Here is a 25,445-nt window from a genome sequence, read left to right as displayed (position 1 = left end):
GTTAGATTATTGTGTCAATGAGCGAGGCTGAATGTGTCAGGTGCGGAGTAGGCGTAAAATCGCTGCACATGAAAACAACTTCATCTAATACAGAATGGTGTGAAAATGTAATCTGTGAATTATAAAGCTTTTTAGGGAGACGGCAATGTCATTTCGGAATCAGGTTAATGATAATGTATAATGGCGTCTGAAGAACCTATCGCACCATATGGTTCTGCCGCTGAAAGGTTGTCAAGTGCAACCAGTTCACAATCATCCAAAAAGTTGTTGTGTTATTGTTATTTATACGTTTTATTACATGTACTGCCTAGTGTTATGGCTTTTGTTTATAAAGGAAGCTCTGATGGATCACGTGTCTGACAGATCCAGCTGATCACTAACTGACCCAGTGAGGTTATTTAGGGATTCCAGCATTTTGGCTTCATAGTAAATCCTGAGGAAGGCTCCGAACAGTAATGTGAACAGGATCCTTAGGATCTTAGGATATAGATACATTTTGGAAATCAAAGAAGTCGCCCAATCTTATTTAAAGGGAATCTGTTGGCTGTAATTTATGTTTCAAGCTGCTGGCACTGTTAGGTAGCTGTAAGGACAAGGAGACACGTGGTACCTTTCATACATCAAGCCGTGCTTCCAGAAAATAGAAAAAATGCTTTTATTCTCTGGTACAAGGGGCCAAAGAGGCTTTTCCTAAGCTCCTGATCTGCTCCTGATGTCTCCTCTCCCTGCTTGATTGACACCTGGAAGCTGTGTCCCAGGCAGGGTTAGTTATGGGAGGGGGAGTAAGGAAGTGTTACAGCTAGCCACACTTCAGGAGCTCAGGAAAGCCTCTTTGACGCCTCATTCTATAGAATAAAAGCATTTTTCTATCATCTGGAAGCACAGCTGGATATATTAAAGGTACCATGTGTCTCCATGTTCTAACAGCTATCTAACAATGTCCAAATTCCCTTTAAATAACTTGGCACCCTCTCCCCATTATATTATACATGTATATATTACATATAATCCAGGCCTGAGATTGGATAAAAACTATAATCAAGGCAGATTCCAGCTTTTGTAGAAATGGTGCCCCCTCTCACCCCTCTTAGCGCAAATTCTGTTCTGTCACGTCTACAGTCTATAATCATCTACTGTACAAAGTGTTTTCACAGTAAAGAAGATTTTATTTATGATAACAGGACTCAGTTATCATTTTCTGGCACCTACACTGTCACTACTCTATCTTTCGGTCACCTCCCCTTTCTGTGGGTGGTGGTACCGATAGTCCGGGTGGGTCATAGCTCCACTCCAGACCACCATGATAAGTACCCAAGGGACCCCCTCACAGCCCAGCAGGTCACCCACCACAGGGGAAAGAACATAGCCAACCCCCTTAAACTAGAAGCAGGTGTGCCTCCATACCTGTGTGCCGCACTGGCACTAGCGTCACGACAATCTACATCTGATCTAATCTGACTAAGCTATATCTTGACCAACCACTACATCAATGGCGTCACACATCACCATCTGGCTAGTGACCAGTCGTCCATAACCAGGCTATACTGCACACTCGTCCACCACATACACAGATCAACAGTACCACTCATACATTTACCACAGTATTGGGGTAATTACAGTGCAGTTACATCCAGTAACTCACAGGTGACATTTTCTTTGATCATTTTTTTTCTTTGAGTCATTCTCTCTCCATTTCTTCTCCATCTGGCCCACACTACCATGATGATTTCTTCTATCTGAGACTCTGCAGAATCTTCCAAACAAGCATTTTAGGCTTTGGCTTCCTCGGTCTAGTAGCACAGGCCGCACACAATGGCTGATGTAATTTTGTAGGTGGTCTGTACTATTTTTGTCCCATGGCCTACAAGAGGAAAAGGAAAATGATTATCTTATTCATCATGCCCATGCATTGGTTATATTATCCTCTAAACATGTGTGCAAACCCTACATCAGGGCCCAGACTGTCCTGGTGAATTGTAATGTAAGTGACTGGTCTTCCTCCTTCCTGGCAGCTGGATTGAACAGCAGAATTATGTCAGGTGACAGTTGTTCCATCTATTATATTATCAGCACTGTCTGTCTTACTTCAGCTAGACACAGTAACTGGAATGCCTGGCACACATTGGAGCTAGTATGAATAAATACTGAATACATCACTAGTTGGCAGCGGCTGATAGTACTTAACTCATTTATAAAAGGTAACGGTTATAAAAGTAAAGGCGCCCGAGGCTCTGTGCTATAAAATATTTGGACATCAGTCAATAGCCTGCCATAAATAAGCATTATATAACAGAAACATGGTTGTAGCTTTATAACAAAGCCAGCTGTTGTCTGCCACTATGGCATGTATACCTTTTAAACTCTTTCCATATTTAGATACCATTACAGTAGCATATCTGAAAGTATCTGCCATTATGCAACCTATAGCAGAGCGCTGTTCTGAGAATGGTGCAGCCTATGTTTCGATGTAAAAATTACAGCAAAGCAAAAATAATAATAATAAAATAAAGGGGTATAGCATAATAATAGGTAATGGAGGAATCACAAAGTCATTAAAGAGACATTAGAAAAAATGAACTTTTCCCCTATTCACAGGTTAGTTTATGTAATGGCAGTCAGGGGACTCCTGTTTTAGCAATTGTTGTGGAGATTATCATGCTGGGAGTCCTTGGCCTGCGTCTGAGTGCCCAGAGAGCAGTAATAAAATCTTATACTGCAACTATTCAAGAACTGTGCCACTGGGGAAGAAATGGACAGTATTTCTTATTACACTCTTGTTCCCTGTTGTTAGGTAATCCCAACAAGTGTGTGAGGTTCAAGAGGAAGGGTTTATACTAAAAAACTGAACTCAAGAAGAAGGGGACACAATCTAAGGTTATTGGGTGAAAGATCAGAAGCAATATAAGAAAATATTACTTTACTGAAAGAATAGTAGATATTTGAGACAAACTTCTAGCAGATGTGGTTGGTAAATCTGCTCACAGACCTAATGTCTTGGCGACTGAGTCACTCTCTGTAATCTGCTGTTTACTGCTTATTGTCAGGGAAAATCTGTCTTTAGCAGCGGACAGAGCAGGGCAAATTACAGGTTTAGCATGAGCTGCATGCAGGAGAGAGTGTGAGAGAGAGAGAGACTGAGCTTTGTATTTGCAGGCTGAGCCAGTCTGCCTGCCAGTGATGATCCTCAAAGGTAAATAATGGCTTCTCTGACATCTCTCACCACCCATAAAGCTCCAATCAGCTGACTCCTGTGGAAGTACCTGTGTACCTACTGCTGTATGTGAAATCACGAAAATCACCCTGTCACCACTTTAAGGAGTTAATCTAACAAAATCTGAAAAAAAAAAAAAAAATTTTACATGGTGGCTCAATGGTCAGCACTGTAGCCCTGCAGCACTGGGGTCCTGTTTTATTTTTACCAATTATTATTAACATTTACTAGTACGATATAAACATGGGCATCAAGAGGACAAAGTTATACTGGTAGATATTAAAACTTCTTCCCCTTCAGGGTCCTAAATGCTCTATGCTGTATGTACATACATTGAGGGGCACTGTTTAAGGATAGCCCTCTAAGATATCTGGCTTTCTTCCAATGAGCATTGGCGAGAGATGTTTGGTACAGCTGTTCACAGACAAGACTCCATTCACATATGGCAGCCCTATCATCCCATCATTAAAGCTGGCTGGGAAGATGTAAGTTGTTTATACTGTGAACTCTACCTTTGAACTATATTTGGGGGCTTGGCTGTACTTACTAGCATTCCTATCTAATCTAATGTTAGGGATGGTGCCTGACATGTTAGTCCCAGAACATTACGTTTTTGCCCATAATCAATTTCTGCATGTGTCATATTGAATACAGTTTATTATACGCTGAGACCTTCTGGAGATGACTACCCAAAAATTGTTATCCTAGAAGGTCGCGCCTGTAAGGGAAAACGGCTTGTATGCAAAATCTGCCAGAATCTCTTGAAGGAAATTTATTCTAGATAGAGGGATGGGTCTATCAAAGAGGTGGTCTTCTGGAGCTCTTTCACTCTAGTATTATTATTATTATTGTTGTTCTTGCAGGGACATGGAAACATAAATTTTGTGTCTGATCATCACGTAACAAAACATGACCCAGAATTCATGACTGTAGAGTTTGGAGTAGGGGACTTGTTTGGGTCCTAATATGGATATAGCTGAAGGTTACAGAAATATCATACAACTAAAGCTCCGTGACCTAAAAAGATGCACACTCCCTTTTCGTGGTTTTTAGGAATGTGGTTTTCAGTTCACACACGAAGCTTCAGGAAACAAGTGTTATATGGGGCAGATAAACAGAGCATCGCTATTAGGACGTGTTTATGCAGACTTGTTATATACTTCCTTCTATTATTAGCATGTAATGGCCAAAACAGCCGCTCTCAATGAGCAAATGATCGTTATATGATATTTGGTTTATCGCAATGCAATGCAAATGTCTCATAAAGAGGCCCAAACAAGGATAACCCAGTGGGTATGACTGCATCCTGGAATGTCCTGGTATAAGCTAAAAAATGTTCCTATTGTACCCTTTCTGCCAGTCAGAAACATTAAACATATACTCCTGTGCCCATTGGACCTATAGGGCTCTGATGCCCAGTTATGTAGCATGGGCAGGGCCACTTGGGGAAAAATTCTTATGCAAGAATCAGAAAGGGGAAGGCTACATCCCCTGATCTTGCAGACGCTGCCCCATTCTAGACACAATCTTTCTAGTGAAGTGGGCAGCAATGCATCCAGTATATGCATCACTGCTTACTACTGTAAGCAATGGCAGCGGCTTGTTACAACATTCACTACCTCTGGTCCACAATGTCCATTTCACCTCACTTTATGTCTGGCGTGGCTTCCTCCTCAGGTGTCCCTCCTGCTTCCTCCTGGCCATGCCTCATAAGGGGGCAGGCTCTGGCTGAAACCTTAAGGGGTATTCTACTCCAATAAACTTTTAATAGGTTGCTGCCTTTGGCGGAGAACTTAACAAACAGCCTGTTCTTACCTCTCCATATTGCCATCTTCAGGTCCCGCCTCCTCTTCTGAGACGGACCTCAGAAGAGGCAATTACGACCTGCTCAGCCAATCACCGACTGAGATGGGACAGCGCCACAGCCAGTGATGGAGCATAGAAAGTTAAGAATAGCCTGTTTGTTATGTTCTGTGCTAGGGCAGCAACATATTAAAAGTTTACTCCAGCGTTTTATTTTTTTTCCCTTAATTACCACACATTACACATATAACTTTGTAATGTATGTTAAAGGGGACCTGTCACCCCAGCTGCCGGGGTGAAGGCCGCCCGACCCCCCACTGGAGCCACTTATATTACCCCTTCAACAAAGTCCTGGTCCCAGACCCCGTCCCGCCGCCATGAAATCCCTGTCGGATACCGTGCATGCGCTCACCAGAGATGAGTCCGACAACCATACTGCCCAACTTCTCCAGTCATTCTTTATGGGCGTTGAACTCATCTCTGGTGAGTGCGCGCACGGCTTCTAACAGGGATTTCTCAGGGCGGGGCGGGGTCCGGGACTTCGTGGAAGGGGTAAGTATAAAGGGCATCAGCAGGGGGTCGGGTGGCCTTCCCCCCGGCAGCTGGGGTGACAGTTCTCCTTTAATTACCTATCTGTCCGATTTCCCTCCTCTCTCTACCCGACTCCCCTCCCCCCGGAAGTGAAAGAAAGCATACATACCTAATAACTGTTGCCTATGTCCTCTTCTCCCTCTTTGTGTCGGTGCTGTCAGAGCAGGGGTCGGCCTGGTCTTCTTGCTCTTCTGCGTCTTGGGGTAATGATCTGGATAAAGTGTGAAAACCTAGAAGATACTTAGACTTCCGTTCTAAGTTTAGCTGGTTGAACAGCATAGTGGGTCTACACCTATGGGGGCAATATACCTTACAGAAACATTAGGTACATTTCATAGGGTGCACAAGGATATGCTTCATCACACACACCTGCCTGGGGTACTGCATTTATACTGCACTTTGATATTATCCTTGCACACGCAGAACAGATCACCAATAAGAACTAATAGGGTATTTGTGATAAGTGATTCCAAAGTCATCTCCACGTGGGGTCATCTTTGGCTCAGCGTTGTTATAGTAAGAACCATTTCTTGTAGAAGAAGCTGGACTCGTGTAGGGATCCAATTATATTCTAGGATTTCAGAACGATTCTCTGTATTTTGAGCAAACTATTCTGTAAATTCTTTATCTGAACAGCTGTTACCTATGACTCAGTGATCTGAATAATGAAATATTTATCGGAAGGCTGGGGGGGGGGGCATAGAAAATGATAGATTTTATTTCTTTGTTAGCTGCATTACTAGAACTGTAAACCTGAAATCTCAAGTTTTCTTGAGAGAAAAACATTTGCTCTTCAGCCAAAAGATTCTGTCTCCACCCTCCACCCACGATAGCTTCCAGTCAGACCCTTCTGAATATTCTAAAAGACCTCATGTTTATTCCTTATACAAACAATGTATTTCTCTGCCTTATGACCGCCTGGGAATCTCACATTTGCCATTTCTGTAAATGTAGTGTTTTCTGAAACCATCTCAGATCATAAGGAACTAATGGAGGTTGGCATTGTGTGCCCGTGTATAACATCTGATAGAATAACGGCTAACTCCGTTTTTTTAGCCAATTTGTTTCTCTTTCCACTCTATGAGAAAAGATACATCCGAATATATAGCAAATATTTCTTTTTTTCTACTAAATTGGTTGTCTGGCTTAGAAACCTCACAACAGACTATTAGGGCATTATGAGTGATTAAAAAGGGGGTCTCCCCTCCTGTAACATAGAAACATAGAAGATTGTCGGCAGAAAAAGATCACTGGGTCCATCTAGTTTGCCCTTATATTATTTTCCTTCTTATTATCTTAGGGCAGATATATGTTTATCCCAGGCAGGTTTACATTCTGTTTTTGTAGATTTACCAACCACATCTGCTGGAAGTTTATTCCAAGCATCTACTACTCTTTCAGTAAAGTAATATTTTCTTGTGTTATTTCTGATCTTTCCCCCAATAACCTCAGATTGTGTCTTCTTGTTTTTTTATTATAAACCCTTCCCTCCTTCCCTTATTTAGTCATTTAACACACTTAAAGGGGTTGTCCGGGGATAAAAAAGTATTCACAGAACAACACACATTACAAAGTTATACAACTTTGTAATGTATGTTATGTCTGTGAATGGCCCCCTTCCCCGTGTCCCACCACCCCCACCCGTGTACCCGGAAGTGTGGTACGCTATACATTACCTGTCACGTGCCGACCACGGTCTCCGATCCTCAGCAGTGACGTCTTCTTCGGGAGGCCGGCGGATCTTCCCGAGTGCCGGCCGCCCTCTGCAGCGTCATCCGAAGCTCAGCCGCGATTGGCTGAGCATAACTGTGCTCAGCCAGTCGCGGCTGAGCAGCTGATGACGTGGCCGCCTCATCAGCCGCTCAGCCGCGATTGGCTGAGCACAGCCATAGGTTACAGCTGTTCAGATAAAGAATTTACAGAATAGTTTGCTCAAAATACAGAGAATCGTTCTGAAATCCTAGAATATAATTGGATCCCTACACGAGTCCAGCTTCTTTTACAAGAAATGGTTCTTACTATAACAACGCTGAGCCAAAGATGACCCCACGTGGAGATGACTTTGGAATCACTTATCACAAATACCCTATTAGTTCTTATTGGTGATCTGTTCTGCGTGTGCAAGGATAATATCAAAGTGCAGTATAAATGCAGTACCCCAGGCAGGTGTGTGTGATGAAGCATATCCTTGTGCACCCTATGAAATGTACCTAATGTTTCTGTAAGGTATATTGCCCGCCCCCATAGGTGTAGACCCACTATGCTGTTCAACCAGCTAAACTTAGAACGGAAGTCTAAGTATCTTCTAGGTTTTCAAACTTTATCCAGATCATTACCCCAAGACGCAGAAGAGCAAGAAGACCAGGCCGACCCCTACTCTGACAACACTGACACAAAGAGGGAGAAGAGGACATAGGCAACAGTTATTAGGTATGTATGCTTTCTTTCACTTCCGGGGGGAGGGGGGTCGGGTAGAGAGAGGAGGGAAATCGGCCAGATAGGTAATTAAAGGAGAACTGTCACCCCAGCTGCCGGGGGGAAGGCCACCCGACCCCCTGCTGATGCCCTTTATACTTACCCCTTCCACGAAGTCCCGGACCCCGCCCCGCCCTGAGAAATACCTGTTAGAAGCCGTGCGCGCACTCACCAGAGATGAGTTCAACGCCCATAAAGAATGACTGGAGAAGTTGGGCAGTATGGATGGACTCATCTCTGGTGAGCGCATGCACGGTATCCGACAGGGATTTCATGGCGGCGGGACGGGGTCCGGGACCAGGACTTTGTTGAAGGGGTAATATAAGTGGCTCCAGTGGGGGGTCGGGCGGCCTTCACCCCGGCAGCTGGGGTGACAGGTCCCCTTTAACATACATTACAAAGTTATATGTGTAATGTGTGGTAATTAAGGGAAAAAAATAAAACGCTGGAGTAAACTTTTAATATGTTGCTGCCCTAGCACAGAACATAACAAACAGGCTATTCTTATCTTTCTATGCTCCCTCGGGTCCTCATGCATCATCTTCGGGTAACGGCTCTGCAGAGGGCGGCCGGCACTCGGGAAGATCCGCCGGTCTCCCGAAGAAGACGTCACTGCTGAGGATCGGACACCGTGGACGACACGAGATGCGGTGAGTATAATGCACCACACTTCCGGGTCTAGCGTGGGTGGTGGGAAACACGGGGAAGGGGGCCATTCACAGACATAACATACATTACAAAGTTGTATAACTTTGTAATGTGTGTTATTCTGTGAATAATTTTTTATCGCCGGACAACCCCTTTAAAGCGTAACTGTCATGTTTTTTCTTATTGCAGAAATCAGTAGTATAAGCGATTTTAAGAAACTCTGTAATAGGTTTCATCAGCCAAAAAAGCCTCCTTCTGTACTCAAGAAGCAATTTCCCAGCCTCCCCCCCTGACTTCTTATCTGTGCATTATCAGGCAAACACGTCTTCATTACAGAGAAGCCAGTGAAGACGGGCTCTGCTCTCTCCATTGTAAGCCTATGAAGAGGGGAGGGGCTGAGGGAGATGAGGGAGCAGGAAGAGGTGACATGAAGGTCAGCTGTTTGTAGACTCTCTGGGCACCTAAACCGCTAAATTCAGGTGTCAGACAGGTCAGTGCTTATCTATGAACTTACTGAGAGAAGATTGCAGGGTGTTGTGCTGTGCAGAAATCGTCCGTGCTCAGTCACTCCTAACAGCCCCTCCCCTCTCCATAGCCACATAATGGAGACAGAAATCCTGCTTCATTTGATGTGAGGGGGGAGGCTGGGAGATTGCTTTTTCTGTACAGAAGGAAACTCTTTTAGTACATAAAACCTATTACAGAGTTTCTTAAAATCGCTTGTACTGTTGATATTTAATGTTTTCAGAAAAATGACCCTGAAATGACAGTTATGATTTAAAGGTTCTAGTCACACCCCCCTTTCTCTTCTTTCCTCCAGACTATACAGATTCAAATCCTTAAATCTTTATTTATTTTTTGTAGGTGAGGTCTCCAGAAGTAGACACAGTATTCCAGATGTGGTCTCACATCACAATCACAATCTCCCTCTTCCTACTGGTTATACCTCTAGCTATACAGCCCAGAATACGGTTTACTTTTCCTACCGCCAGGTTGCACTTGAGACTCATTTTAAGGCTGTCAGAAATCACTACCCCTAAATCCTTCTCTTCTGAAGTCTTTGTCAACACAGAACTGCCCATATGATACTTTGATAGAGGATTCCTCCTCCCCAAGTGCATTATTTTACATTTGGAAACATTGTACAGCAGCTTTTATTGTTTAAACACTTATCTAGTAAGGGTAAATCTTTCGCCATGTTACAGACACCTCCATCAACCCTATTGCAAACAGACAAACCTTACCTACCAAATCTTCTCCTATGTCACAAACATATTAAAAAGAAGAGGTAGATGCATTGGAGGAGATACTGGATTCTTCCAATGGATCTATGATGGTGGGTCTGATCTGTAGGATCTGGACATCTAGCCCTCTAGTCCAGATTCAGCCCGTGATCCGCCAGTGCAGTATGCCTGGCCTATTGTGTAGTCCTTTTTTAGCATTACATCATCATTCTATTCTTTTTTCTTTACATGCCATAAATTCATTTGTAGAAATTGGAATTTAATTTATTGCCAGAATGTATAGTGCTGCAACTTTTCATAGAATGAGTATTCGTGGAAAAGAGCTATATAGTAGATGGATTGTTAGAGCAGTCATGTATTGGTTGTTACATAACATGCCCAAGAGCCTTTTTCCTTCATTCTTCCCGTGTCTAGAAACTGACTGACGCACAATACAAACCTCAGACTTGCAATATATTTAGGTCCATAGTAGTTCATGCTAAGTTGTCTTGTTAACATATTTAGTTAGTAAGTGGAATTTCGAGTGGAATTCTAGAAACCTGAGGTTACCTGTGGACATTTCTAAAATAATTTTTTAAAAATTAGGTGTGCAAACAATGGAATATTCCTTAATAAAAATAAGTTACATTCCCTTCTAAGCGACACAATAGAAATTATTACGTAATTGTTTCATGCTGAACAAGTTGTCTCCTTATTTTTTGGTAGTGAAATAAACAACACAACGCATGGCGCCACAAAGACATTACAAATATTAGGTCAACAAGAGGAAAAACAATAAAAAAAAAAACAAAAAAGATCAGACGGAACACAGTGATGAACTACATAAAAAGTACTAAATATATCCAGGAATAGTTTAACTAGTCGAATTCAACAGAATTATTTATTATTTTTTCTCGGATATATAGAACTCATACAGTATTTTTGATGAAACACTGTGAGTTGCCCAGGAACAGCACAATGGCATGTAGATTATAAGGGGAGCATTTCCAATATTCTTTTTATTACTTGTGTGAAGGAATGTGTTTCTCACCAAAAGCAAATGCTTCTCATTTGACAATATTTCCCTTTGTGGAGCCTGCAATGTTATAATACCTTATATATTATGCTAGGACATTAAATTAAAGGGGTAGTGCGGCGCTAAGAAATTATTCACAAAATAACACACATTACAAAGTTATACAACTTTGTAATGTATGTTATGTATGTGAATGGCCCCCTTCCCATGTTCCCTGACCCCCGCCCGTGTACCCGGGAGTGTAGTGCAGTATACATACCTGATCCGTGTCGACCGACCCCGTCTGTAATCTTGTCAAAGACGTTATCTTCGGGAGGTCGGCCGACCCGCTCCTGCCGTCCCTCATGCCGGCCACCCTCTGCCGTGTCATAACTGTGCTCAGCCGCAATTGGCTGAGCACAGTTATGCTCAATAACTGAGCATAGGCCTACATTCTATGCCAACATTCTAAGCCTACATTCTATGCCAACATTCTAAGCCTACATTCTATGCCAACATTCTAAGCCTACATTCTATGCCAACATTCTAAGCCTACATTCTATGCCAACATTCTAAGCCTACATTCTATGCCAACATTCTATGCCAAGATTCTAAGCCTACATTCTATAGGAACATTCTATGCCAACATTGTAAGCCTACATTCTTTGCCAACATTGTAAGCCTACTGTCAAGAACCGGACAGCAGGACAATACAAGACAGTGAGCCCTAAGCTTAGCCCTGCCCACTGTCCTCTACCTATTTGCCACAATCCGCCCTAAGATGGCGGCGAGCAACTGGGCGGCGGTCCCTGCACTGGCTAGGTGGGACACAAAGACAAGACAGACAGACAAAACACAATAAAGAGTAGTCCACAGTCCGGGTCACAACAATCGGGCAACACGGTACAGAATCACAATCCAAAAGCAAGGTCAATAAACAGGCAATATGGTCAGGGGCAGGCAGCTAGCAGGAATGGTCAGAAACACAGGCAAAGGGGTCAGAATAAACAGAGCAAGAGAAACAGAACCAGGCAGAGACAAGCTCAATAACCGGCAGTGAGAGGCAGGCTGGCAGACACTATATAGGAGACCAGAGGTCCAGTGCAGGAGCTGATTGGACCAGACCCCTGATCTCCTCAGAACACCTGGGGCAAGAGCAACCTGACTGACAGAGAGAACAGTCTATCAGACTAGCTAACCAGCATCAGAGTTAACTCCGGAGTGGCCAGGAGTATCTCAGGAAAAGCGGGTGTGGCTGAACAAACACAGAAGGAAATAGAGCAGTGTTCAGACTGCACAAACATACAAAAACACTGAATATCAGCGCCATCTCAGGCGCGCAGCACGAGCCAAGGGACGCATAACGCTCCGCAAAGATACCATCCTGACACCTACATTCTATGCCAACATTCTAAGCCTTCATTCTATGCCAACATTCAAAACCTACATTCTATGCCAACATTCTAAGCTTACATTAAATAGGAACATTCTATGCCAACATTCTAAGCCTACATTATATGCCTAAATTCTAAATACACCTTCACTAACTGACAGCTGAACAATTGCACAGCCTTCAGTTATCTGTCCCATCTGGAACCGTCCTCCCCATACACAGGAACGTTCAGCATGGCCAAGCAATCCTTTGTTCTCTATGGGGAGGGTTAAGTCCTAACCAGAGAGTTCAGGTGGTGATTTTCTTTTTTTTTTAACACACCGACACCTATCTCCACCAACATCATCTTTTGGGGTCTCTGCCCAGTACAAAAGCATTGCTAAATAACATAAATGCTGTAGCAACTTTTGTTCCATCATTCTCTGAATCACCTGGGATGTTACTATTAATAATATTGCAGCTATTTATCATTCGACATAAGTTTGTGCATCTGAAGTTTGAGATGAGTGGTACTTGACCATTAGCCATGAACATAATGAAGTGTCACTTGTCCTCCTCATGTCTGGAAGAGGATGCGTTACATGGAGTGCATTCATTTCTTTCATTTCCCAAACCCTTGTTCCATATTTTTTTTACCATGGCACATTATGTCCAAGCAGCAGAATGTTTCCATTTTCCTGCACATAAGTAAAATGGGCTAAATGATGGCAGATATACTTAAGCAGCAACAGCTTTTAGTTTATTGCTAACTGATTTGTGAAGCTGTCACTATACTCTTATCTGCAGCGGGCTGTGCTCTGGAGGACATCCATCACATTTGGAGGGAGTGCAATATGTGCCCACTACCTCTTCAGGGGAGAGAGGGGAGCCAGTGTTTACCATAATGAGGATACAGTCTGTACTTTTCATGTCTCCAGTCTGCCGACCTCTTTATGACATTCCGGATGAGATATTTCTACCTAAGTAGACTTTTAATATCCATCAATATACATCTGGTAGCTCTTTACAGAAGCCAAAAATATTGCTACTCTTGCTGCACTAAAATAACTGGTACATTTAAAGGGGAACTCCAGGTAGAGGTGAACAAAATGAAACTTCTGCAGAAGCATAATGCATTACTTACCTGTCTATCTCAGTTTTGAAACTACCAAAAATCCATTTGTTTGGGGGGTTTTTTGCTCTGTTTTGTGTTTGTGCTTTCCCTCATGTGATCATCACAGTCCCCACCCATTACAATCAGTAAAATTAGTGCAGCAGCTGCTTCTGTTCGGTCAGAGATGGTGAATCAGTCAGAGGATTGGGTTGTCCAGCCAAGCCTCCTGTAAGATCACACCCTGCCCCCCATCAGCAAACACACACAATGTGAGACAGAAGCACAGAAGATTTGTCTCCTAAGGTGGGAGAGCAGCAGGAGCAGGAGACAATGTGAATTGGCAGAGGGGGCCATTTTTTTTTTTTTACTTCCTGGACTTCTATCAGCTACCAGTGTGGCCAAACTGTACAGATACGGTAATACATACAAGTCCAAGGTTGGAACAGCGGAACCTCCCAGGGATGCACAGTCTCCGTCAGGTAAGCCCACACCTGATACTCAATAGCAAGAAAGAAGTGGTGTAGAGACAGCATCCATCCGGTGAAAAAATATTTTTACTTTATTTTAAGCCATTGCATATAAAAATACCGATGTTTCGGCTCAAACACTCCTGAGCCTTTCTCAAGTATATCACAATATGGTGCACAATACATATTTATACATAGAACCACCAATCACCATACACAGTTAATAAAATCATAGCCAATCACATGAGGGCATGGGCGGGATTAATCCAACAATCATGATTATCCAAAGATTCCATATTCCTAACTTCATAATTGTGTCCGTTCCCCATACGGGGTTATATATAGTCCATTCACTACCTTAGTATTCCTAGCGATCTCCGGTCCCGTGCGTCTGTTCCGCTTCACGGCGCTCCACGCTGCACTCCCGAGTCGGCTTGTCAACAAAGACACGGCGGCTGCGCCCCACTGTTACTCTGATTGGTTGGACCGCATACATGGTAAGTGATTGGTCCGCGTCCACAGTCCACAACTTCAACGTCATCACGCTCAACACATCCCCCGATTGGAGGAACCACAGCCATGGCAACCGTATCCTGGTTACCTGACGCCGATTTTACACAAGTGGAGCTTCACACAGCTTTTCTCCGTCCATAGCAGTCCATAGAGCCCAATACTTGCTCAGACCATTTATGCTTGTGATGAAGTGCGTCCGCAACGATTAATACCTGGAATTCCATCCATGGTTTAAGAGCATAATTACTTGACTGGCACACAGATCAATTTTTTGCATTTTGATGTTATTAGAACCTACGGCATTTCTACTTATAGTGTCATGTCCCACATAAATACAGTTCATATTGCAGCATCAATCGGGGATGTGATGATCTTCATGCCAGAACCTGCTACTCACCAGGTCGGCACATGCACCTTTTTAGGTTGGTCCGGTGCTTGCAATAACATCTCCCCATTTTTTGGAATTACGCCCGCTACTCACCGAGCAACCAGCTGCTTTACCGTTTCTTCAATTCTTCACCAAGTATGAGTCAATATGATTTTCTTCTCTGAATATAGGTCATACGTTTGAGTCCGCAGCAGTCTCCCAATCATACCGTAAGCAGTGGGTAAGCCAAGCCTTGTCATCCCAGCAAGCAATCCTCATGAAGCAACAGTAGAGACATCGCGGTATAGGAGCCAAGGCACGGGTCCCTCGTGATCGCTAAGCCCATCATGTCTATAAATAAAGTATAAAAAACTGTGTATTAATAATCCTTAATTAAAAACATAGTACACAAAAAAGACAAATGTGAATAGGTAATGGAAAGGAATACATTAGTCAAACATATGTAAGCTGTAATCTAAGTTCATACCACGTGGCCAGAGATAGTCAAGTGTGTGTATCCATCTCATCTCCTTTTGTTTCAGCAACTTTTTTCTATCCCCTCCCCTTCGCAGCATAAGGACACTATCTATAACCCTAAATCTTAATTGACTTACTGTGTGTCCTGACTCAATGAAATGTTTTGCCACTGGATGGTCGATCTTCTTTAGCCTCACTGTACTCTTGTGGTTGTTAATTCTTGTTTTTACCTCCGTAATAGTCTCCCCCACATATATCAAACCGCAAGGGCATTGAATCATATAGACCACATATTTGGAATCACATGTGTATCTATCTCGAATGTCGTATTTCCGGCCCGTGTGGGGATGCTGAAAGGAATCACCCTTAATTAAACTGTTACAATTACTACAGTGTAAACAGGGAAAATTTCCTGTCTTCATTTTCCTCAATATTTTCAGTGAATCCCCCTTGGCAGATCCTATATCAGAGTGGACTAGTGTATCCCTGATTGTTTTACTTCTTTTATAGGCCATCATAGGTGGGAGATTGAACTCTGGAATTTTGTCCCCCAACCCCCTCTTAAGGACTGACCACTCACTTTTCAGGATTCCCGCTATTCTTTTACTGCAGGGGTTGTACACTGATACAAACGGAATTCTTTTATTACCCTCACTTTTATTCCTGGGGGCCATAGTGTCCTTTCTTGACACAGTTTTTAGTCTCTCCCTATGATGGGAAATCAACTCCCCTGGGTACCCGCATTTTATTGAATTTATTACACATCATGTTTACATTTTTTTCGAGGTTACACTCCTCACTCGTGATGCGGCGTACCCTGAGGAGCTGACTCCAGGGAAGTGATTCCAATGTAGTTTTGGGATGGTTACTGTCAAACCTTGTCAAACTGTTTCTATCTGTTTCCTTTACATACAAATCGGTATGGAACACATTATCCTTAATGTATACCTTAGTATCCAAAAATTGTAACTCAGATTTTGATTTCACCATGGTGAACTGCAATTCCTCATGAATGTTATTAATATATCCATGAAATTCATCCAACAGCCCATCCGGGCCGTCCCAGATTACAAAGACGTCGTCTATATAGCGTAACCATTACCGGACGTGACCCATGTAGCGCAAGCAAAAAATGTGTTCCTCCTCGAGGGCAGCCATGTACAGATTAGCGTACGCAGGGGCCACATTGGACCCCATGGCCGTCCCTCTCCGCTGCTGGTAAAAAGTGTCCTCAAATAAAAAATAGTTACCAGCAGCGGAGAGGGACGGCCATGGGGTCCAATGTGGCCCCTGCGTATGCTAATCTGTACATGGCCGCCCTCAAGGAGAAACACATTTTTTGTTTGCGCTACATGGGTCACGTCCGGTAATGGTTACGCTATATAGACGACGTCTTTGTAATCTGGGACGGCCCGGATGGGCTGTTGGATGAATTTCATGGATATATTAATAACATTCATGAGGAATTGCAGTTCACCATGGTGAAATCAAAATCTGAGTTACAATTTTTGGATACTAAGGTATACATTAAGGATAATGTGTTCCATACCGATTTGTATGTAAAGGAAACAGATAGAAACAGTTTGACAAGGTTTGACAGTAACCATCCCAAAACTACATTGGAATCACTTCCCTGGAGTCAGCTCCTCAGGGTACGCCGCATCACGAGTGAGGAGTGTAACCTCGAAAAACATGATGTGTAATAAATTCATTAAACGCGGGTACCCAGGGGAGTTGATTTCCCATCATAGGTAGAGATTAAAAACTGTGTCAAGAAAGGACACTATGGCCCCCAGGAATAAAAGTGAGGGTAATAAAAGAATTCCGTTTGTATCAGTGTACAACCCCTGCAGTAAAAGAATAGCGGGAATCCTGAAAAGTGAGTGGTCAGTCCTTAAGAGGGGGTTGGGGGACAAAATTCCAGAGTTCAATCTCCCACCTATGATGGCCTATAAAAGAAGTAAAACAATCAGGGATACACTAGTCCACTCTGATATAGGATCTGCCAAGGGGGATTCACTGAAAATATTGAGGAAAATGAAGACAGGAAATTTTCCCTGTTTACACTGTAGTAATTGTAACAGTTTAATTAAAGGTGATTCCTTTCAGCATCCTCACACGGGCCGGAAATACGACATTCGAGATAGATACACATGTGATTCCAAATATGTGGTCTATATGATTCAATGCCCTTGCGGTTTGATATATGTGGGGGAGACTATTACGGAGGTAAAAACAAGAATTAAAGGACAACTCCGGCGAAAATTTTTTTTGGCTTATTTAACACACATTACAAAGTTATATAACTTTGTAATGTGGTTAAATACCCGGTCTGGCCCCCTTCCCCCACTTTCCGACCCCCGACCCCCCACCCCGGAAGTTAAAGAATATATACATTACCTATTACGGTCGTCACGGTCCTCTTCTCTGGTGTCGGGTGATGTCAGAGCTGGGGGCGGTCCGGGTCTTCTTCCTTCTCGGCGTCTTCATTGAGAGTGAATGGGAGAGAAAAGGCTGCTGGTGCACATGCGCACCAGCAGCCTTTTCATTGGCTGGAGCGCATCACATGGCTTCCAGCTTGCTCAGCCCTGATTGGCTGAGCTTGCTGGAAGCCATGTGATGCGCTCCAGCCAATGAAAAGGCTGCCGGTGCGCAAGCGCGCTGGCAGCCTTTTCTCTCTCATGGACCCGGAAGAAGGAGACATCGCTGGACGGCGGACGCAGGTGACGGTGAGGCGGACGGCGGGCGAATGGAGTGGCGATCGTCACCGGAGGGATGGTGAGTATGGTGTCTGTGTGTGTCTGTGTTTTTTTTTTTTTGGGGGGTCCCGCCGGAGTTGTCCTTTAACAACCACAAGAGTACAGTGAGGCTAAAGATCGACCATCCAGTGGCAAAACATTTCATTGAGTCAGGACACACAGTAAGTCAATTGAGATTTAGGGTTATAGATAGTGTCCCTATGCTGCGAAGGGGAGGGGATAGAAAAAAGTTGCTGAAACAAAAGGAGATGAGATGGATACACACACTTGACTATCTCTGGCCACGTGGTATGAACTTAGATTACAGCTTACATATGTTTGACTAATGTATTCCTTTCCATTACCTATTCACATTTGTCTTTTTTGTGTACTATGTTTTTAATTAAGGATTATTAATACATAGTTTTTTATACTTTATTTATAGACATGATGGGCTTAGCGATCACGAGGGACCCGTGCCTTGGCTCCTATACCGCGATGTCTCCACTGTTGCTTCATGAGGATTGCTTGCTGGGATGACAAGGCTTGGCTTACCCACTGCTTACGGTATGATTGGGAGACTGCTGCGGACTCAAACGTATGAACTATATTCAGAGAAGAAAATCATATTGACTCATACTTGGTGAAGAATTGAAGAAACGGTAAAGCAGCTGGTTGCTCGGTGAGTAGCCGCCGTGGAGCGGAACAGACGCACGGGACCGGAGATCGCTAGGAATACAAAGGTAGTGAATGGACTATATATAACCCCGTATGGGGAACGGACACAATTATGAAGTTAGGAATATGGAATCTTAGGATAATCATGATTGTTGGATTAATCCCGCCCATGCCCTCATGTGATTGGCTATGATTTTATTAACTGTGTATGGTGATTGGTGGTTCTATGTATAAATATGTATTGTGCACCATATTGTGATATACTCGAGAAAGGCTCAGGAGTGTTAGAGCCGAAACGTCGGTATTTTTATATGCAATGGCTTAAAATAAAGTAAAAATATTTTTTCACCGGATGGATGCTGTCTCTACACCACTTCTTTCTTGATACGGTAATACATTGTATAGACACATCTATATAACTTTTAATCTACTTTCTTATCCGGCGTTACCCTTTAACCTTTTTTGTATATTAAAATGGCATGTTATCAAAATGATGGCTTAATTATCTGTATTTTATGTTTTGCTTTTCTTTTTTTTATTGTTAATATTTGGGATGAGCAAAATTTGTTTAAGTGGCAGCAAATTTATGCATTTTATGCAAGTTTCCTATTAAAAATTTGTAAAAGAAAAAAAAGCTTGCTCACCTGTCCGCACTTACCTGGTGTCCTCTTTCGGTGTCTTCAGCTGCCTCCAGCTCACTTTCGAGAGTGACAGCCTGCTCAGCTAATCAATGGCCATGGTGCTGTCCCTCAGTCAGTGATTGGCTGAGCGGGCTGGAGGCGGTCAAAGACACCAAAGACCCAGAGGAGGACACTGGGGAAGCACAGGTAAGTATAGGGGGAACATAATAAACAAAGTATTCTTACCTATCCTCGTGCCCCATAGTGCCCCTCCCTGGTCCAGATGACAGCTGCTGGCCTCCTGAAGCTGTTCCAGCTGCAACACCGCATACCCAGCTGAGCAATTGCCTGCTCAGCCAATCAGTTACTGGGGTGGCACACCACCCTAGTCACTGCCTGGCTGAGTAGGCAATCGCAGTAATAGCCAGCCGAAAATGACAGCCGGGCTGTGACGTTGCAACTGGAAGGGCCAGCCAAAAATGACAGCTGGTGGCCATCAGCAAGGCAACAATAAAAACTTTGCTGGATTCATGGGAAAGAGTCTTTATCCTTTATAAAAAATTTACAATTCAGTAAGCAAGCAATTATTTTTCCCACTGTCGTCTTTAATGGACTATTGCCTAAATAGTAAAGGCCTGGACTTCCACTGATCTATAGAACGGATGCTTGGTCCAGCCTATTTCCAGCCATGTGTAACCACACTGTTAGTATGTCCACCATTGATATTGGATGGGCTCTTTAAGCTGCATGTTTTTGTGTAACTCTTTTCTTCACTAAGAAACAGAGAGCTAGCCACATGTTTGTGTTTTCTCCGTTCCTATAGCTTCCCCTGATATGCGTACTGCTCTATATAAACCTTGCAGGTCTGTACTTTATCCTCCCCTCTGTTCATTCTCTGTACAATGTATATGCTACCTGTACACTGTACAGATAGGGTGTCCCTGCTGTGGTCACGTCACAAACTGTCCTATACATTACGCAGACATTGAAGAGGAGTAGTATTTACTAGTATTTAGCAGTATTTACAGACCTGTACGTTACACTGAGAATGTGATTACGACTACGTCACATGCTGAAAGTTGTGACATGGAACAGCAGGAACATCCTTTCTGTGCAATATACTGGTAAAGAGAATAGGAAAAGGGGTAAAGCACAGACTGCTCTGTAGTGTCCCAGTACAAGTAGTCCACTAAGTTTTATACCACCTGAGTAAAGTGCCTCTGTTAGGCATCACACTAAAGGGGATAAAGGAGATGTGATATGTATTTTCCCCACTAGATGTCCCTGTCTTATTTATAATCTGTCTAAACCACAACTGAAGGAAAACCATGGGTTAACAGTTTTATGTCACATGTTGCCTTTCTCCTATAACAGGTGCAGGTGCTTTCCCCTCACTTTTTTACTAGTTACACTTCTCTCTCCTACAACCCCACCAATCAAAGAGAAGGTTAGTTATGCCCCTATAAAAGGGCAGTCAGTTCCTGGTGGGAGGTCTTTAGTTGTTAGTCTATGAGAAAGAGACACAGCCAGAGAGAGTTTTTAAACAATTTACCTGTTCCAGTTTGCATTGCTAAACCCTCAGAAGGGGTAGTCGTCCTCTGTGGAAACCTTATCCATGCCTGGGATCCCTCTTCTATATTCTCAGGGCAGTAACCACAGCTAGGTACTGACCCCCAGTAGGACAAATAGCTGAAGCTGAGGCATCCTACTAACTATTGCAAGGCTCTTCTGGAAAGCCTTGGAAAGCCTGCTACACCCAGTTGTAAAGACCTAGAGCTCGTACTACCCAGCATGGCACTCACTGAACTAGTTGGGCAGAAGGTGGTCAGATAAACGTGAGTATGGGTATTCTTCTCTTCTATAGACTTCTACTACAAGCTCATCCTGGCAGAGTACAGTACTACGTGGAAAAGGCCCACAAGACGGTCCCCATACTCACTTCTCCAGCTTTCCTTAACCCTTAGGGGACACAGCCAGTTTTCATTTTTGCAGTTTCGTTTTTTCCTCCTTGTGTATATAAGGCCACAGCGCCTGCATTTTTCCACCTAGAGACCCAAATGAGCCCTTATTTTTTGCGCAACTAATTGTACTTTGCTATGGCAGATGTAATTTTTGCCTAAATGTGCCGGGAAACCAGAAAAAAATAATATGTGTGGTGAAATTGAAAAATAAAAAAATTAGTTTTTTTTTTAATTTGGGGGGGGGGGGGGGGGGTTTACGCCGTTCGCCCTAGGGTAAAACTGACTTGTTATATATGTTCCTTAAGTTGTTACGATTACAATGATATGTAACATGTATAACTTTTATTTGTTTTGATGGCTTGTAAAAAATTAAAACCTTTTAAAGAAAATATATGTTCCTTAAAATCGCTCTATTTCCATGCTTATATCGCTTTTATCCTTTGGTCTATGGGGCTGTGTAAGGTGTCATTTTTTGCGCCATGATGTGATCTTTCTATCGGTACCTTGATTGCGCATATACGACTTTTTGATTGCTTTTTATTACAATTATTCTGGATTTGATGCGACCAAAAATGCGCAATTTTGCACTTTGGAATTTTTTTACGCTTACGCCGTTTACTGTGTGAGATCAGTAATGTGATCAATTAATAGTTTGGGCGATTACGCACGGGGCGATAGCAAACATGTTTGTTTATTTATTTTTATTTATAAAATGGGGAAAGGGGGTGATTCACACTTTTATTAGGGGAGGGGGCTTTGTGTTATTAAAAATACATTTTTCTTTTACTTTACACATATACTAGAAGCCCCCCTGGGGGACTTCTAGTATATGCACTCTGATCTCTCATAGAGATCCACTCAGTATAGTTATACAGCATAGATCAATGAGATCAGTGTTCTATTGCTTTCGGCTGCTGCAGCCGAAAGCAATAGAATGCCGAGCCAGGATCAGCGCCACTACAGCGCAGACCCCGGCCCAGGATGGATGCGGGGATCGCCCCCCATACACCCCCCCCCCCCCCCCGCGCGCGCAATCGCCCACTAGATCCCCACTAGACCACCAGGTATGGAGATGAGCAAGTATTTAGAAGCAGCTGTCAACTTTGACAGCTGCTTCTAAGTACTTAATTTGCGGGCACGGCGACCCCCCTCTGAACTCCCATAGCGGCACCAGGACGTTCAGTAACGTCCTGGTGCAGCTATGGGTTAAACTCTACTCTCTCCTTCCTTTGTCACCTGTACCTGCTTTTGAAGTTGTTGTCAGTATTATCTTGTATTGCACTGAAGATCTACAGTAAACTGCTATTGTGGTTAAGCCTTGGACTATGCTCTATTTTTGAGGCGTCGCACCTGCACCCAGACCTTACACTTGGGTTAACTGTCCTCGAGCGGAGTGCCTGTTTGTCCGGGGGTGGGTTCCAACACCACTCCTGGCTTCCGTGACAAGTGCCCAAGTGACCCTACACCCACCTAGCAGCCACAACACTGCATAGCTACCCCGGTAAATGGCAACTCAGGTCAGCAGGTTCTTAGTAAGAAGGGAGAAAGATTGCTAAGTGTTAGCATTTCACCAATAGTGACCAATTGTGTCTGTCTACATCCTGATACTACCCAATCCCTGCTGGCAGTGTCAGGGTGTAAGGACAGGTTCTACAGAAGGAAAATGATTAATTGTCAATTTATTGATACATTTTCAGGAGGAATAACAATGGGGAACAGCACAACCCTGATACTTTTCCATTTGAAATTGTTAAAGAAAATACTGAAATAATTCTTCAAGTAAAGTCCTGCTAAATCCCCTATTCTTCTATAGCCACACACATAGCCGAGGCATTCTTTTCAGAAAATTACATCCATCTGTTCTTGAATTATGCGTTCCACAAAAACAAGACGTGTCTAATATGATTTGATGAAGCGCGCTGGAAAGTATTTCAAAATGTCACGTCTTACAATCTGATATCTGAGACAGCCGATCCAAAAATTGTAAAACACGGCGAGCCAATGATTGCAATATCAGAGCCAAGGAGGATCACGTTTCTAGATGTTTGGTGTTTGAAAAAGAGATTTTATATTAAAACCAGTTGTGTAGACGTGAGTTTAGTGTCTGACATTCCTGTCTCCTGATGCAGATCATTCAATGATAAATCTGCCTTACTTCTTCATCCAACCAATATCCCTATAGGTGTAGTAGGAGCAGGCGGCTTTTCTCCATGTATCCATTATACACATCTCTGGTACAACTGAACTGGTGCCATGCAGTTATATCAATATCAATCAATTTCCGAATTATCCCCTATCATCCCAAGAAAGGTTCAAGTTCACTCTGCTAAAGGTAGAAAAAGATTAAAAGGGTAGAATTATCTGAATAAATTTTCTAATTTCCCTTAGTCTAGGTTCACATCTAGGTCAGAAACCCAGTTTAGAGCTTCTTCTACAAAAATTTAATTGGTCAAATACAGTCAAATCAATGGGCTCCAACTAGAATCCCAACTGACCCCATTAAACTCATTGGGGTCCATCAGGCTCCATTGGTGTCCAGCATGCAGGGGACCATTTGACTCTTTTTAGTGCTGTTGAACATAATCTGCAAATGTGAAAAATAGAGGAGTAGCTCCTAGATATCCCAATGGATGGTGTATCCCAATGATACACCAATGATGGATAGATATCCCAATGTATGCTTCTCAATTTCAATTGGCTCCATGTGGTTCTCTACTGTCCTTACATGTTGTATATGTTGCAGTGAAATGATAGAATTAAGGATGGTCCGAAGCTGCCGAGGTTTGGATTCATATGAACCCGAACGCTTGGCATCAGATTCCCGCTGTCTGGTTGCTCCGTGCAGTGGGTGGATACAGCGGGAGGACCGCCTGGAAAACTGGGATACAGTCTATGGCTATGGCTGTATCCCAGTTTTCCAGGCGGTCCTCCCGCTGTATCCACCCTCTCCACTGAGCGGGCAGACAGCGGGAATCATCCCCGCTCATCTCCCCTGTCCGCCTCTGGTCCCGTGTGCTGTGCGATGATGCCTCCTGCTCCCGGCTCTGCTCCCCTGTCCGCCTCCAGTCCTGTGTGCTGTGCTGCATGATGCTGCCTCCTACTCCCAGCTCTGCTCCCCTGTCCGCCTCTGGTCCTGCGTGCTGTGCTATGATGCCTTCTACTCCCGGCTCTGCTCCCCTGTCCGCCTCCGGTCCTGTGTGCTGTGTGATGATGCCTCCTGCTCCCAGCTCATCTCCCCTGTCTGCCTCCGGTCCCGCGTGCTGTGTGATGAAGCCTTCTGCTCCCCGTTCTTCTTTCCTGTCCGCCTACGGTTCTGTGTGCTGCGTGATGATGCCTACTGCTCCCGGCTCATATCCCCTGTCTGCCTCCGGTCCCGGGTGCTGTGTGATGATGCCTACTGCTCCCGGCTCATATCCCCTGTCCGCCTCCGGTCCCGGGTGCTGTGTGATGATGCCTACTGCTCCCGGCTCATATCCCCTGTCCGCCTCCGGTCCCGCGTGCTGTGTGATGATGCCTTCTGCTCCCGGCTCATATCCCCTGTCCGCCTCTGGTCCCGTGTGCTGTGTGATGATGCCTCCTGCTCCCCGTTCTGCTTCCCTGTCCCCCTCTGGTCCCGTGTGCTGTGTGATGATGCCTCCTGCTCCCGGCTCTGTTCCCCTGACTGCCTCCGGTTCCGTGTGCTGTGTGATGATGCCTCCTGCTCCAGGCACTGCTCCCCTGTCTGCCTTAGGTCCCGCGTGCTGTGTGATGATGCCTCCTGCTCCCGCCTCTGCTCCCCTGTCCGCCTCCGGTCATGTGTGCTGTGTGATGATGCCTTTTGCTCCTGGCTCATCTCCCCTGTCCGCCTCCGGTCCCGTGTGCTGTGTGATGATGTCTCCTGCTCCCAGCTCAGCTCCCCTGTCTGCCTCTGGTCATGTGTGCTGTGCAGGGCCGGATTAAAGGGAGGGCACCAGGGGCACGTGCCCAGGGGCCTCCACCACTAGGGGGCCTCCACCAGCCTAAACCCGGAAGTGGTGTCTGGGAGCCAGTCCCACGCGCAAAAAGCATGTGGAAACCCTACCTGGACACAGCACTGGGCACACTGCATGCTGTCCAGGGAGGGAGGGAGGGAGGTGTAGGGTTAATTCTGTGTAAACATCTCCCTCCCAACAGGCTCACTCCCCCCTGGTGGG

The sequence above is a fragment of the Dendropsophus ebraccatus genome, chromosome 5, assembly GCF_027789765.1.
Source record: "Dendropsophus ebraccatus isolate aDenEbr1 chromosome 5, aDenEbr1.pat, whole genome shotgun sequence".
In the NCBI taxonomy this organism is placed as follows: Eukaryota; Metazoa; Chordata; class Amphibia; order Anura; family Hylidae; genus Dendropsophus; species Dendropsophus ebraccatus.
Note: the sequence above shows the minus strand (reverse complement) of the source record.